We start from the raw sequence: 15246 nt of genomic DNA, 5'->3' as shown, positions 1-15246 counted from the left end.
TGAGAGCTACACAATAGAGTACAACATTGAGGGGCATGTGATTGAACAAATATGGGAAAACTCCAAACCACAAAAGAAGAGCATCTTCAGAATCGAGAAAGGAGTCATGCGAATGGATTGCGATCGCATCTTGTTGTTGGAGCACATAGGGGAGATTGATTATGAACGAGCGGGTCTTGCCAAACTAAGTGCTGCACCAATATTTAGAATGGAAACACCATCTAAGCTACAGCCTCTACTAGGAGAGACTCTCTCTTAGCGAAGATGAAGAGTTTGATTTCGAGTTGGAAATAAGCACATATAGTGATCTTGAGATACCTTGACCACCTAAGACCAAACACACCAAAGGAAACTTACCGCTCCACCTAAGGTGCCGAAGGTTGAAGGAAGAAAAAAGGAAATAATCTAGGGATTTGCAAGCTGAGGAGCAGAAGAGGTTACAAGACTTGCCAAAACAATTCATGAGATTTAAGAAAGGCAATAGGGTAGTGGTATTGCTAGGAGCCAAAAGACAAGGGCAAGCGAGTGAGTCTATAGAAGGACCCACCAAAGTTAAGGAGATCAATCTAGCTAAGGAAGGGGAGATGCCCCGACCTCTTTTCAAGGCCGATGACTTGACCGAGGAAGAGGAGGAAACTCTTGTTGCTCTTTTGAAAGAGTGCATAGATGTATTCGCTTGGTCCCATGATGAGTTGAAAGGGGTAGATCCAAGTGTAGTGACTCATAACATCCCAATGACACCCGATGCAACACTGGTCAATTAGTGACTACATTTGATGAATCCCAAACATGATCATGCTGTCAAAGAGGAAATTGATAAGCTGTTAAGAGTAGGATTCATTTACGAAATTGAGCACATGGACTGGGCATCACCCATAGTGATTATAATAAAGAAGAATGGAAAGATTAGAGTGTGTGTCAATTACAAGAAAGTCAACGCTGCCACAAAGAGAGACAATTATCCGCTACCATACATTGAGCATATGCTTGAGAGGGTAGCTGTAAAGAGGCCTACAGTGTCCTAGACGGCTTCTCCGAATACAATCAGGTGCAAGTGCATCTTGATGATAGGCATAAGACCACATTCGCTACCGAGTGGAAAATCCTGGGTATCACCAATAGTGATTATAATAAATAAGAATGGAAAGATCAGAGTGTGCACCAATTACAAGAAAGTCAACGCTGCCACAAAAGAGACAATTATCCGCTGCCATACACTAAGCATATGCTCCAGAGGGTAGCTAGTAAAGAGGCCTATAGTGCCTTGGGACGGCTTCTCTGAATATAATCAGGTCCAAGTGCATCTTGATGATAGGCATAAGACCACATTCGCTATCGAGTGGAGAATCTTTACCTACATAGTCATGCCTTTCGATTTAACAAACACACCAGTCACATTCGAGAGACTCATGTGTGCCATTTTCAAAGACATGCTTAGGCAAGAGTTAGATGTATTTGTTGACAATTTATGTGTGTTGGGATAAAGGGTAGTGCCCGTGTCTACCCGTAAGGGCCAGGTTGTACATAGTACATATACCTATCTAAAATCATTATTAAGGTATACTCTTCAATACCACAAATCATGTGTCTCTATCTCTTCTCTCTCTCAACGTGCATCTCTACATAAAAGCTCCATTGCAACTAACTCAACAAAGTGGTATTAGAGCTTGGTTCAGGCAATTAGGAGCTTGGCATTTCTTTAGGTGCAGGAACTTGAAGTTGAAGAAGAGTTCACTCTGAAGAGTTTCCATGCAGGGCAAGAAGGTTTGAAGCTTCTTCTTGAAGCTTGAAGCTTCCCTCTTCATTTAAGTTTGTTGATAGCCATCATTGGCCACTTGGGGACCCTCCCCATCATCTCCAACACTTGGACCAACATTCCAATCTCTTCAGGGTTGAAGGAGCCATTAGCATGGATATGCAGATCTGGTTTTCAACATCCTCAGAACCTACAACAACTGCTCCTCTTCATTTGGCATCATGGTTGTGCTCTAGAATTTGCATCTAATGCTTAGCATTGAGCATTGAAGTGTATATTATGCTTGGGGTTGATATAAATTCAACTTCAAGTCCAAAATATACAATATTCAGATCTGTGATAAACAAGGCATCACCTACTCTCTTGAGATTAATGCTCATATGATAGCTATTTGGATGTATCTTGATGCTGGATGCTTTGGGAACCATGTAGCATTGTCTTGAGGCCATTTTGAGCTAATCTTGGTAAGGATTTGGCACATTTGTAGATATATTTGTGACTGGAAACAGGGAAGCAACTATTTCTTGAGTGAATAAGGCTTATGATTTACTTATGTGATGACTATCTGATGCCCATTTGGTGCTACATGACTTGGAAATGTTATGTCTATGATTAGAGATCATTTTGGGGTGATTAGAGTCATCATTTTGCTTGGTTTTGACAGAGATTTGGCTGCTAGAATAATAGGGCTAAATGACATTTTGACTGTGTATGCATTATGTCTTACTTTTAGACTTTTTCTCAAGCATTCTATACCATGTATTCATGCTTATGGTTGATGTTCCATGCTTGGATTTGATTTTGGAATGCATTTGAGCAGTGAAAAGCTCATTTTTGGATCAAATTTACCTATAGGTCTATTGCTATACATTCAGGACAGCTTTCTGCATATTCAGGACAACATATCTCACTATCAAGATTTTTGATATGTTTCTATGAAAGAACATTATGGTGATGTTTTGAGAAATTTTGCATGATCTTTAGAGGTTTTGAAAATTTTCTTGAATGTTAGTACTACACTCCTGAATTGTAGGATAGCCACCTGTATTGTTAGGAATGTCAGTGATTGACTGCACTCCTGAATTGTAGGATAGCCACTTGTATTGTTAGGAATTTCAGGATTGCACTATGTTTTTGTCAGGAAATTGGTATGTTTACTATCATTGAATGCTTTTCAGGAATTTTGGGCAATGAACTGATGTATGTTCTTGTTGCTACATACTTGGGGATATTCCTCACATAATACTGAGTGGGTTTTGGAGCTTCCATTGCTTGGCATTAGCTGTCATACAGTTATTTTTCTGTGAATCATGGCTAGCAGCAGTGACAATAATCTTATGCATATCAAGAAGCTTGAAGGAGCACACAACTTTGCAGCTTGGCAAAAGCAGTGCTATAATATCTTGTTGCAGAAGAAGCAAGCAAAGCCGATTAAAGTAAAGGAAATAAAACCAACTAATGTAGAGCAAGATGATTGGGATGAGCTAAATGAGCTTGCACGCTCGACCATCGAGCTATCAATTTCAGATGCCTTGTTGTTTAACATTGAAGTGTTGGATTCTACTTATGACATTTGGAAGTGATTGGAAGAATTGTATGCCCAGAAGAGTGCTACAAGCAAGGTCTACTAGCTGAAGAAACTCATGGATTTGTGTATGAAAGAGGGTACTGCAATGTCTAGTCACCTTAGTTAGTTCAACTCCATTTTCAATTAGCTTGCTGCTTTGAAGTTCAATATTGATAATAAGTTCAAAGCTATGTTCTTGCTTTGCACTCTACCAGAGAGCTAGGATACCTTCAGGACTTCTATGAGCAATTCTAATGCTACGCTTTTGTATGCTAATGTAGAGAGTGCTCTACTCATGGAAGAAATGAACTGGCAAAACAATGCATCCAATAAGTCTTCAAGTGCTCTGCATACTAGAGGCAGATAACAACAGAAAGGAAAATCTGATAGCAAGGGATAGAGTAAATCACGTAATAAGGATATTGAATGCCATCACTGTGGCAAGAAGGGTTACTTCAAACGTGATTGCTATAAATGGAAGAAATAGAAAAGGAAGGGCAAGAAGAGGGATGATAGTAAGGAAGAGAAGAAATAGAATCAACTTGCTAAGAAGAGCAGTGTAAACATCAAAGAGGTGAATGTAGTTAGCCATGAGAGCGACAGTGGGAATGATGTACTCTTTGTCTCTTCATGTTTCAGTGCACATGCTTTGATAGCTGATATGGATGATGACATGCACACTTGGATTTTGGATTCAAGTGCCTCTTTTCATGTCACCCCTCACCTTGAGTGGTTTATAGACTATACAAGAGGTCGACATGGTGTTGTCCATCTTAAGGACAATTATGCATTTGGCATTGCAGACATTGGCAGTGTGCAACTGCAATTTCAGCATGGATTTTTCTTCACTCTTCAGAATGTAAGCCATGTGTCTCAGCTCAAGAAGAGCTTGCTTAGTATTGGATAGCTAGATGATGATGGATTTCATATCACCTTTGGCGATGGAAAATGGAAGACCTATAAAGGATCTAGGGTTATTGCAAGAGGCTCAAAGTGTGATACTTTGTATCTTCTCTATGTATCTACTGTGCTTGACCATGTTGTTGCCGTGACCAAAGCAGCCAAGTGTTTCTTTGTAGCATGGCTGGTTAGGACACATGAGTCAAACGAGAATGAAAGTACTTTCTCGTTTGGGTTACTTGCCTTGTCTTCGTTATGTTGATTTTGAGCACTATGATCATTGTGTTTATTGTAAGCATGTGCAGACATCTCATAAAAAGTCTCTTTCACTGAAATCCTTGCCTCTAGAGTTAGTACATTTTGATGTATGTTATATGCTAGGGTCATCTCTAGGAGGAAAGAAACACTTTGTCACATTTATCGATGATGCTACTCGAAAGGTATGGGTTTACCCTATTCATAGCAAGGACGAAGCGCTTGACAGGTTTAAAAAATTCTTGGCATTGGTTGAGAACCAAACTAATAAGACACTTAAGTGTCTTTGCTCTAACAATGATGGGGAGTATATGTCCAAAGCCTTTCAGGCATTTTTTGACAGCAAGGGGATAAAGAGGGAGCTCACTACCCCTCATAATCCACCCCAAAATGGAGTTGCAAAAAGTGCATGAATCGGACCATACAGGATATGGTATGTACGATGCTGTCTCATGCTGCATTACCACATGGCTTTTGGGCAGAGGCTATTATGACAGCCATTCATCTTATTAATAGGTCACTGAACATGTATTTGGGGGGGAGATTCGCTTAAGAAGAGTGGTCAGGCAAGCCACCTTCTTATGCTCATTTGCAAGTGTTTGAGCTGTGAGGCTTTCGTGCACATATGAAAAGAAAAACGCAGCAAACTGGAACCAAAGTCCTGTAAATGCATATCCCTAGGATACAGTGACAAGTGTGAGATGGGTTATAGATTTTGGGATCCTAAGAAAAGAAAGATAATGATGTCATCTTTCGTGAAGATTGCATGCATAAGCAATCCAAGAAGACTGAGGAAGTCCAGAGGGTTGTTTTCAGGGAGGATATACCTTTTAGACAGCCATTTGTGCCCAATGGGACAACAACGTGTACATGTTTTAAAATGCAAAAAATGGTGCTAGAAATGACTAGCAAGGTATTGCCCATGATATACCACAATTTCAACTTGAAAACATGCAGTTAGGACAGCATGCTAGAATTTCAAGACAACAACCTGTACATGCAAAATTGTAGGCTCGTATTTCAGGACAATAACCTATATATGTAGAATTATAGGCCCATATTTCAGGACAACAACATGTAAATGCAGAGGATAGGCCCAACGGCCAAAAAATGCAGAACCTTTGCTGCATAGGTTAACTCGACCTTCAACGCAACTAAATAGGTTTATTCCTGGTGTGTAGTATGCTGCAAATTATGTCATGTTGATGGATTGTGGTGAATGTCATGCTTCAAGGAAACAATGACTAGACCGAGACAGTAAAAAGTGGTTCAAGGCCATGCTATCGAAAATGGAATCACTTTTGATAAAGAATGGTACTTGGGACTTGGTGCAAATGTCTAAAGGGCAGAAAACTCTTCCGTGCAAGTGGGTTTACAAGGTGAAGGTGAATTTTGGTTCTTTGCCAAAGTACAAAGCATGATTAGTTGCAAAGGGGTACAAGCAAGAACATGGAATTGACTTTGACGAGATCTTCTCTCCCGTTGTCAAGATGACTATTCTAAGAACCATTTTGGGCTTAGTTGCATCTAAATATATGGAGCTCATATAGATGGATGTAAAGACTACATTCTTACATCGTGATCTGCATGAGGACATATTTATGCAGTAGCCTGAAGGTTTTGTTGCTAAAGGCAAAGAGACGATGGTCTGTAAACTGAAATGGAGTTTGTATGGGCTGGAACAGGCATCGAGGGAATGGTATCATAAGTTTGATACTTTCATGTAGTCTCAGGGCTTTTAGAGAAGTCAAGTTGATCACTGCTTGTACACCAAGAAGGCAGTAGATGGCGGACTAATTATCTTGGTTTTGTATGTTGATGACATGCTAATTGCTAGCATGGATACTCATCCCTTGGATTCATTGAAGCAAAGTCTTCATGGCAGCTTTGACATGAAGGATCTTGGTGATGCCAATCACATTCTTGGGATGCAGATACTTAGAGATAGATTGAAGGGGCTACTCTATCTATCTCAGTAGGAGTATGTATCCAAGATTTTGCAGCATTTCAATATGGAGGGGGGAAAAGCAATCAGAGTTCCATTGCCTCCATATGTAAAACTCAGTGTAGAGGACAACCCTACATATGATGATGAGAAGGCTGAAATGGCCAAGATTCCGTATGCTTTAGCATTGGCAGTTTGATGTATGCTATGGTTGCTACACGTCTTGAAATTGCCTTTGCAGTGGGAGTGATTAGTAGGTATATGGCAAACCCTAGCAAGAAGCATTGGGAAGCAGTGAAAGGTATTATGAGATACCTCAAGGGCACAAAGGATTTGTGCATCTGCTTTGGTAAGCAAAAGACATATGTCATTGTCTTTACGGATGCAGACTATGCTAGACATGCGGATTGTAGGAAGTCCACTACAAGATATGTGTTTATTAACTTCAGAGGGGAATCTGTCTCTTGGATATCCAGGTTGCAGAAGTGTGTTGCACTGTCTACTATGGATGAAGAATATGTGGTTGCCATTGAGGCATGCAAATAGGCCTTATGGTTGTCATGTTTGGTTGCTGAGCTTGGGATTACTGAGGTTCTTGTTCTCCATTGTGATAGTCAGAGTGCTATCATGTTAGCACGAAACCCTGTCTTTCATGCAAAGACAAAACACATACATGTGAAATATCATTTTATTAGAGAGGTACTTGACAGCAAGAGCATTGAGCTGTTCAAGGTGCACATTGATGATAAACCTGCATACCTTCTAACGAAAGGTCTTCGAGTAGAGAGGTTTGCCCATTTTCGAGACGACAGATGATGGGTATTGGATAGTATAGTCTCTTCAGCTTTGCACATACTTAGACTTAGCTTATTCTTTTCCTCTACCTTTGGGCGTATTGCCTTTATTAGGGGGGAGGTTGTTGGGATAAAGGGAAGCAGCTGTGTCACCTGGCCCGTAAGGGCCAGGTTGTACATAGTACATATAATTATCTAAAATCATTATTGAGGTTCACTCTTCAGTACCACAAATCGTGTGTCTCTATCTCTTCTCTCTCTCAACGTGCATCTCTACATAGAAGCTCCATTGGAACTAACTCAACAATGTGTTTACTCTAATTGGAAGGAACACCTAGACAAGATTTGGGTAGTCTTTGAAATATGTAGACTTTATTGTCTCTCATTGAACTCCTTGAAGTGCCAGTTCTATGGGTAAAACATGGATGCATCCTAGGGAAATGGTGTCAAAGAATGACATTGCCATTGACTTCTAGAAAGCTAGGGTTATCGTCGATCTTCCACCACCAAACTGATTACAAGGGAGTTTAGTGCTTCCTAGGCCATTCAAGGTACTATCGATGATTTGTTTGCTAGATCTCTATACAAATTGCTAATAATATTTGAACGGACCGAGGAATGCCAACACGCATATGAAGAGTTGAAGAAGGCTCTAACCATAGCACCAATCCTAAGAGTCCTAGATTGGACCATAACCTGCCCACAGGTTCACATTGATGTCTCAAAGTTTACCGTGGGAGCTGTACTGTGCCAGCCTGGTGAACACAATTTAGACTATCTAGTGAGCTTTGCTAGCAGATAACTCATGGATATTGAAATGAACTACTCCACTATGAAGAGGGAAGAGTTAGCCATGGTGCTTGCTGTAAGGAAATTTTGGCATTACCTTTTGCCTACACCTTTTGTCTTCTTTGTTGACCACCATCAAGCCTTGCTTTATATTGTTAACAAGCCCTATGCTATGGGACATAGTGCTCAATGGTTACTTTTGCTTCTAGAGTTTAACTTCTGTGTGGTTGTACACAAAGGGAAGCAGCACTACATGGTTGACCATATGTCTCGCATACCCACAGGAGAAGCCGTTGGGATGACATGGCATCACAAACGCCTTGCCTAACGTGTATTTGTTCAACCTGTCTAGTGAAAGGGATTTGTTTAGAGCTGACATGACACCATACTGAGCAGAGGACATAGTCAAAGTGCTTGAGACACAGACTACCTAAAAGACCCATCAAGAAGGACTGACTTAGGTGACTCATCCATAAAATACAACCATATCAATTCATAGTAGGACAACTCTACAGGTTAGGGCAAGATGGGTTGCTATGTAGATGCATGTGCGAACATGAGATGCATGACGTACTTGCAGAAGCACACGGCGAAATTGCAGGAGGGTATTTTAGTGGAGACACGACGGCCTGTAAGGTGTTGCAGTCTCAATTGTGGTGGCCTACTTTTTTTCGAGATGCAACATGATTTGTAAAGCACTATGACGAGTGCCAACGGACCAAGGTACCCATTTGCAAGGACAAAATGGAGCTAAGTCCAATCATTACAAGACAACCATTTGAGAAATGGGTAATTGACTTCATTGGGCTGATTAGCCCTATGGCACAGTATTCACAAGCCAAGTATATAATCACAGACTATCTCACAAAGTAGACAAAAGCAAGAGCCATGAGGAAAAATGATTCTAGAACCACTGCTAAGTTCCTTTGGGAGTAGACAATCTCACAATTCAGTTGCCCCATTGAACTAGTTAGTGATTAAGACACACAATTCATTAATGAAGTGATCACTCACCTCCTATCGACTTTTGTAATCATCCATAAAAAATCCTCACCCTACTACCCTCAAGAGAATGGCCAGGCTGAGTCTACTAATAATATCTTAGTGAATGTCTTGACCAAAGTAGTCCCTGCCTCGCGTAGTGACTGGAACAACAAACTAATGGTAGCCTTATGGGCCTATTGAACAGCCTATAAAACAATGGTGGGACTACAGCCTATAAAGCAAACTCCCTTCAAGTTAAGCTATGGGATTGAAGCCATTCTACCTGTAGAGTTTTTTGTTCTGAGCCTAAGAGTAGCCATCCAAGAGAGATGGGATAGAAAGGAGGCATGGATGGATCACATAGTTGAGCTAGAGTGCTTATCAGAAACTCGACCTCCAGCTATCCATGCGCTAATTTGCAAAAAGACACGATGCAAGAGTTGATTTGACAAGCATGTCAAGCAACAAGAATTCGAGTAGGGTGACTTAGTGTTGTTGTACTCAGTAAAAGGCCATAAACAAAAGATGAAATTTAGGGGATTATGACCTTTCTGAGTCTACACTATTAGACAAACTGGAAATGTAGAGCTCGAGACCCTAGACAACAGAGAGGGCATAGGCTTTTTTAATGGTAGCCACATAAAGAAGTACTACTCTCCCACACATCCACTGCATGAACCCCCCATGCTAGAGTCCCTTGTGAAGGTCTAAGTTGCCACAATAACAAAAATTGATGAGGAAGAGGAAGAGGCAATGGCACCTGCTTACCTACGCATAATGGTCACTGCCCACCAACAAACACATGCTTTCCATGCATTGATCGATGAGGGAGCTAGTTTTAATATTTAAACTCAGGATCATTGGACTTGAACTGGCCAACCACAACTACAACCCACCAATGCCAAACTTAGTCCATTTGGGGGCTGATCATATGCCTTTTAGGAATGTGAAAAGTTATAGCTTCTATCAAGTCTGAAAGCATACCCATAATCTTTCATGTGCTACCGAACACAAATGATATTGGTTAAGAAATTGTTGTTAGGACGCTCATTTAAAAAGCAAGCACATTGTAACATCGACTACGAGTCACAGCGTATTCACCTTGCTATATCAACAATGTACGAATAGTCATGACTTTCAACAAGGGCAGTGCGACTCCATCAAAGCTCATGAGGCCACCGGTAGAGAAACCCACCACCAAGTCTAAGGAAGGGGGTCAAGACTTGTCACAATTTGCCACACTTCAATTGGGCGCCTAAACATCAAGGACTGCCACACCTAGAAGCATACAACCACCCTAGGAACTCATACTCGAAACCTAGGAGGCAACGAAGAAACTATAAACACTGATGAATGGTCAACCTGAGATGGGTCCCCAAGATCTTATTGCAAGCGCAAGGCTATTACGAGGGCAATGCTTGGATATGGGTGCCTAAAACTAAGAGGGCTAGCGGCACTATTCAAACGACACCCTCAAACTTGACCACACAAAGCCGTACGACAGATCATGCATTAAAGCTGCAAAAAACTCAAGCTGTGAAGCCCATTGAGCCAAACACAATTAAGCCTATAGATCCTCAACAAGTTTATTGACCAAAACTATAGCTTGCTGACTCCAAACCAACCCAAGCTACCACTGCTAGTTCCACTAAAGCCTCACAAACATTTGGTAGCACAATGTCAGAATCTCAAACCTCACTTAGCACACAAGAGACTAAACCACGCACTCAGGAGCAGCTGCAACTGTAGGCATCAGTTGTTGAACTGTGAAGTCCAGTCAAACCCCAGCCTTCGGCAAGTCTTAAATCCTCTTACAAACTACGATCGATTCTTACCTTGGCGCAGACCTAGCTGAAAATACAGGGGATGACTTGGTTGTTTGCCTTCGGCATTTGGATGCCACATTTATCACAGTTGCTAAAAGCTATGACCGATTAGACCTAGGTCTTTTAGACGAGTCGTCACACGACACCTTGCTCATGGAAAGAATCGGAATTTGTAAGGCTCCACATGTAGCTGAGGAACTCATTGCCACTGAGATTTTCCACCAACAAGAACACAAGCAATGCCTCATTACATCTTATGGCAAGTGTTAACACAAAGTTGAGATGGCAGAGAAATGAAGGAAAAAGCGAAAAAAAGATGGAAAAAGAGCAAAGACATGAAGGCGGTCTCTAAAGCTAAGCTAGGGCAAAAGTGCAATTTTAAATGAAAGGTGCCTCAAAAAGCTCTAAAAACTCTTGTAAAAGAGCACTAGGCTCCCTCCTGTGCCAATTGTAAAATATTAGATAGATGTAGGCTAGAGGCATAAGGCTATAAGAGGGAAATAGAGAAAGGACCTTGCCACAACGGCCGGTCATGTAAAAAAGGGATGGGTGCCCATGAAAATTTAGGGTTTTGTATATAAAGTTCAAAAAGTGAATGAGAGCTCATTCTTTGGTGTGTGGCTAACAGGAGTTCCCTTTTGCTTCTCTTCTTCTCTTCTCCTTACTTGTGTGTGCTCTTGAGAGAGGGAGTGTGAGAGTGTGAGGGAGTGAGTGTGTGGGAGTGAGGGATCAAGAGGGTGAAGCTCTTCGTCATCTCCTCTTCTCTTCTTCTCTTCTCTTCTCTTCTCTTTTCTTGCATGCGTGGCTATGGTGGATGGAGCTTGGAGATGAAGGAGTCTTGAGGATTCTTGAGCTAGCATCTAGGATCGTGGAGCTGCCAGCGTGTGCGAGAAAGGAGGCAACTCATTTCGGCATCAAGGTAAGCTCACTACACTCATAGGATTGACGGCGCGTCGGCTAGGTGAGAGATAGCCATTAGAGCTCGCTTGAAACGCTTAAAACAATAAGTGGTCCATGGGTCTTGGCAGTTGAGCGTGAGCTCCTACATTTGGTTCCATTGCTGGAACCAACGGATTCAAGCTTGAGCACTTGCACACCTCATATCGAGCATAGAAGTAAGGGATTCATCCCCGAACCGAAGCTTGAGATAGATAGGAAGTTGGGTTTTTTGATCTTCGAAGCAAGTAAGTATTTTGGGTTATTTTGTTTGTTTGATGATTGAAAAACATGGAGAAATCATTTCAATTTTTTGCTTTTGATTCTTGTTGCATTTAGCATAGGTTAGGATTAGGAAATTGAATCGGAAAAGGGTAGGGTTTACCATTGCAAAACAGGGCATAAATCATGCAAAAAATGGCAAAAAGATTGCTTGGGATGCTTAATGTCAGCAAGTGAGTGATTGGGAGCATCCAAACCTTACCTGAGAAGGGGTTTAAGAGCCAAGAGACCAAGGGAGACCTCATTTGCAACCCTTGCAATGAGAGAGAGAGAGAGAGCCTGCGGAGAATAGATTCGATCTTGTTGCCGGAGAGCCTACCAATCATTTCAGGTATATTAATCACTTCCCCTTGCACCCTAGTTGTGATCTGGAAGGTTGTGTGTGAAATGATTAGCTAAATCATCAGTTTTGATCAAAATTGCCTCGGCGCTACCTCGTCGCGCGCAACTCGGCCCGTCCAAGCAGCCAATTTTTGGCTGAGTCCCAAAATTGGCCCTTGGCCCTTTGTCTTTTGATTGACTCGGCCCAAAACCCTACTCGGCCCGTTCGAGTGACCCAATTCGGCCCTCGGCCCATGCAAAACTCGGCCCTTAAACAAACTTGATTCGGCCCTCGGCCCATGTGCCTTGGCCCGGTCTGAGTAAACTCCCTCGGCCCGTCCGAGTAGAGTCCCTCGGCTCATCTGAGTCAGCACCTCGGCCCGTCCGAGTCCATGCTATCCAAGTCATCCATTCGGCCCTCGGCCCATGCGCCTTGGCCCTTTTGAGTCACCCACTCGGTCCTTGCAATTCGAACAAGTTGGGCCCAGTGTGGACTTTTTCAAATTTTCCAAAAATTTGACCAGACCGAGCTAGAGCTCAGCCGCAAAACTTGTCACGAGTGTCGCGAGTCCTCCTGACGCTCAGAACTTGATTCTAGCGCAAGGAATGGGCAAAATCGTAAGGCGCAGTCGCTTAGCAGCTTGCATAGGCTGTCATGAGACCTAAAGTCCTAGAGACAACCCGCTGAGCCATAAACCCTGACCGGACCAAGAACGCGAGCAAGGCAATGTAGCAAGAAAACTTGAAACCCTATCAAGACAGCCAGAGAATTGATCGACAAGCCTATCAGGCCCAAAACGAAGCAAGAGTGCGTAAGACGCTTAGATATTGTTTGCTGCACTCACCTTGAATTTCCACACTTGAAGTACACTTAAGGAAAACTAAAAGCCTGATTGAGCACAAGTGCACGGGAAGGAACACACACATTGAGAGGAGGTAAATTGAGGATTGTATTTAATAAGTCAAGGAACTCACTCAGATAAACAACTCAAGGAACACACCAATAGGATCAAAGACATAGACAGACTATCAACACACGGAGTAGGACCAAGCAAGCGGCGCCAAAGAGGTGGATTTGACAAACTTACTCAACCTGATCGATAGCTTGGTGGATCACGAGAACACGACGATGGCAAAAGAAAACCTAGACCATAGGCTGAATGAGGAACTCGATTTAGGAGTCTTCCCAGAGGCGATTCAGCTAGTTGGTTAGTAGCTATGATGCATATGCCCCTAGTATGAGCACCACAGTAGGACAACAGATGTCATCATCGTAGACTTAGAAGAGGAGAGGAAGCTAGTCCACAAGGCACTGCAAAGCATAATAGAGTACAACAGAGACCAGCAGGCTAGGAGGCAAAGGCAAAGCACATAATTGTGCAAGGTACAATAGCAGGTGTTGAACCTAGCATGTAGAAACCAAACTAATCGCGAGAGAGCCTTGGAAGGAGACTTAATGCTGAGCGAGCTTCTCATGAAGCGACTGCTAGACAACACAACATCAAAGCAAAGTGCCGTAGCACTAGCGACATCACTACTAGCAGGATTAGGAGGAAACCAAGGCTCCAAGAGCTAGTTCAAAATCCCAATCGTCGCAAATTAGCTTGACAAGTACCAGCCCCACGACGATCCATATTATTTCGTAGAGTAATTTGAGCAAGTTTGCGAAGCCAACGGCCTCACCGACTTGACTCAGTGCTCGTAAGCGTTCGGGATTTGCTTAGATGACAAGGGTAGGACTTGGTATACGAGTTTAGATGCTGCAGAGCAAACCAACTTCAACGGCCTCAAGAATCTCTTCATCAAGAGATTTGTCGAGCCCGGATACTCCGACAATCTGCTAGTGTGACTGATGAATGTCAAGCAGAAGGAGAAGGAGGACATTCGCGGTTACGTGACCCATGTGAGGAGTCTCTTCAAGAGAATCCCTACAGGCGAACGACCAACTGAAAGAGCAGTGTCAACTGTATTCATCAGCGGAATTCGAAATGAGGAGCTATATAAGGCTTTGGCAGGCAACTCAAGCTTGCAGCGAGATGTGCTAGCTAGGGTTTTTGAGGAAGCCATTAGAGTTTACGACCAACTGAAAGAGAGAAGCTCTAGGAGCTTAAACTCAGAAGAAACCAACTCGCAAAGCTCAGGAGAGCTTCGACCTCTAGTGAACGATCATGCCCAACCATCCAAGATAAGGGGAAAGCCACCGAGACAAACCAGGACTTGGCTGATGTAAAGATGGAGATAGCCAAGCTGCAAGACATGTTGAGGTGACCAACGCGCCCACACATCCAATGCGTGTACTGTGGCAGAAACCACTTGCCAGCCGAGTGTCAAGACCCTAGTCAAGACCTTGCGCTAACTGTAGTAGGTTCTTTCACGACGTCGTGCATTGTAGATTACCAAGAAGACTTTTGTACTCGCAACCATACGGCCAGTCCTACCTAGTGAACAGGCCATAGCCATTCTTTGGAAGGGTAGCCCCATTGGCTCTTTCTATGCCTAACTACATTAAGCCGGCTGTTCCTAGGATGGACATAAACCCTACAGGCATACCTAGACCACTTGGTCCCTACGTGACCCATCCATCGAGTGACGCTCCAGTCCACTATGTGGAAGAGCTGAATGAGGAAGAGACTTACATATACCCTTACGTCTTGCATGACGACGAGGGCAACACAATCCTTATGGACTATCGACCAATACTGGTGATGGCATTAGGAAGAGGACAAGGTAGAGGCTTAGGAGGGCAAACGCAAGATCCAATCATTTGTTGGACTTGTGGTCACCCAAGGCATGTCTCATCAAGCTGCCCTGAGAGGGAGCAGTAGAACAGAGACAAAGCTGACCTAAGGTGTGTTGAGTGTGGGATCACTCATCTCTTCGTCGACTGCCCA

The sequence above is a fragment of the Lygodium microphyllum genome, chromosome 5, assembly GCF_053477565.2.
Source record: "Lygodium microphyllum isolate KBCC chromosome 5, Lygodium_microphyllum_v1.1.10, whole genome shotgun sequence".
In the NCBI taxonomy this organism is placed as follows: Eukaryota; Viridiplantae; Streptophyta; class Polypodiopsida; order Schizaeales; family Lygodiaceae; genus Lygodium; species Lygodium microphyllum.
Note: the sequence above shows the minus strand (reverse complement) of the source record.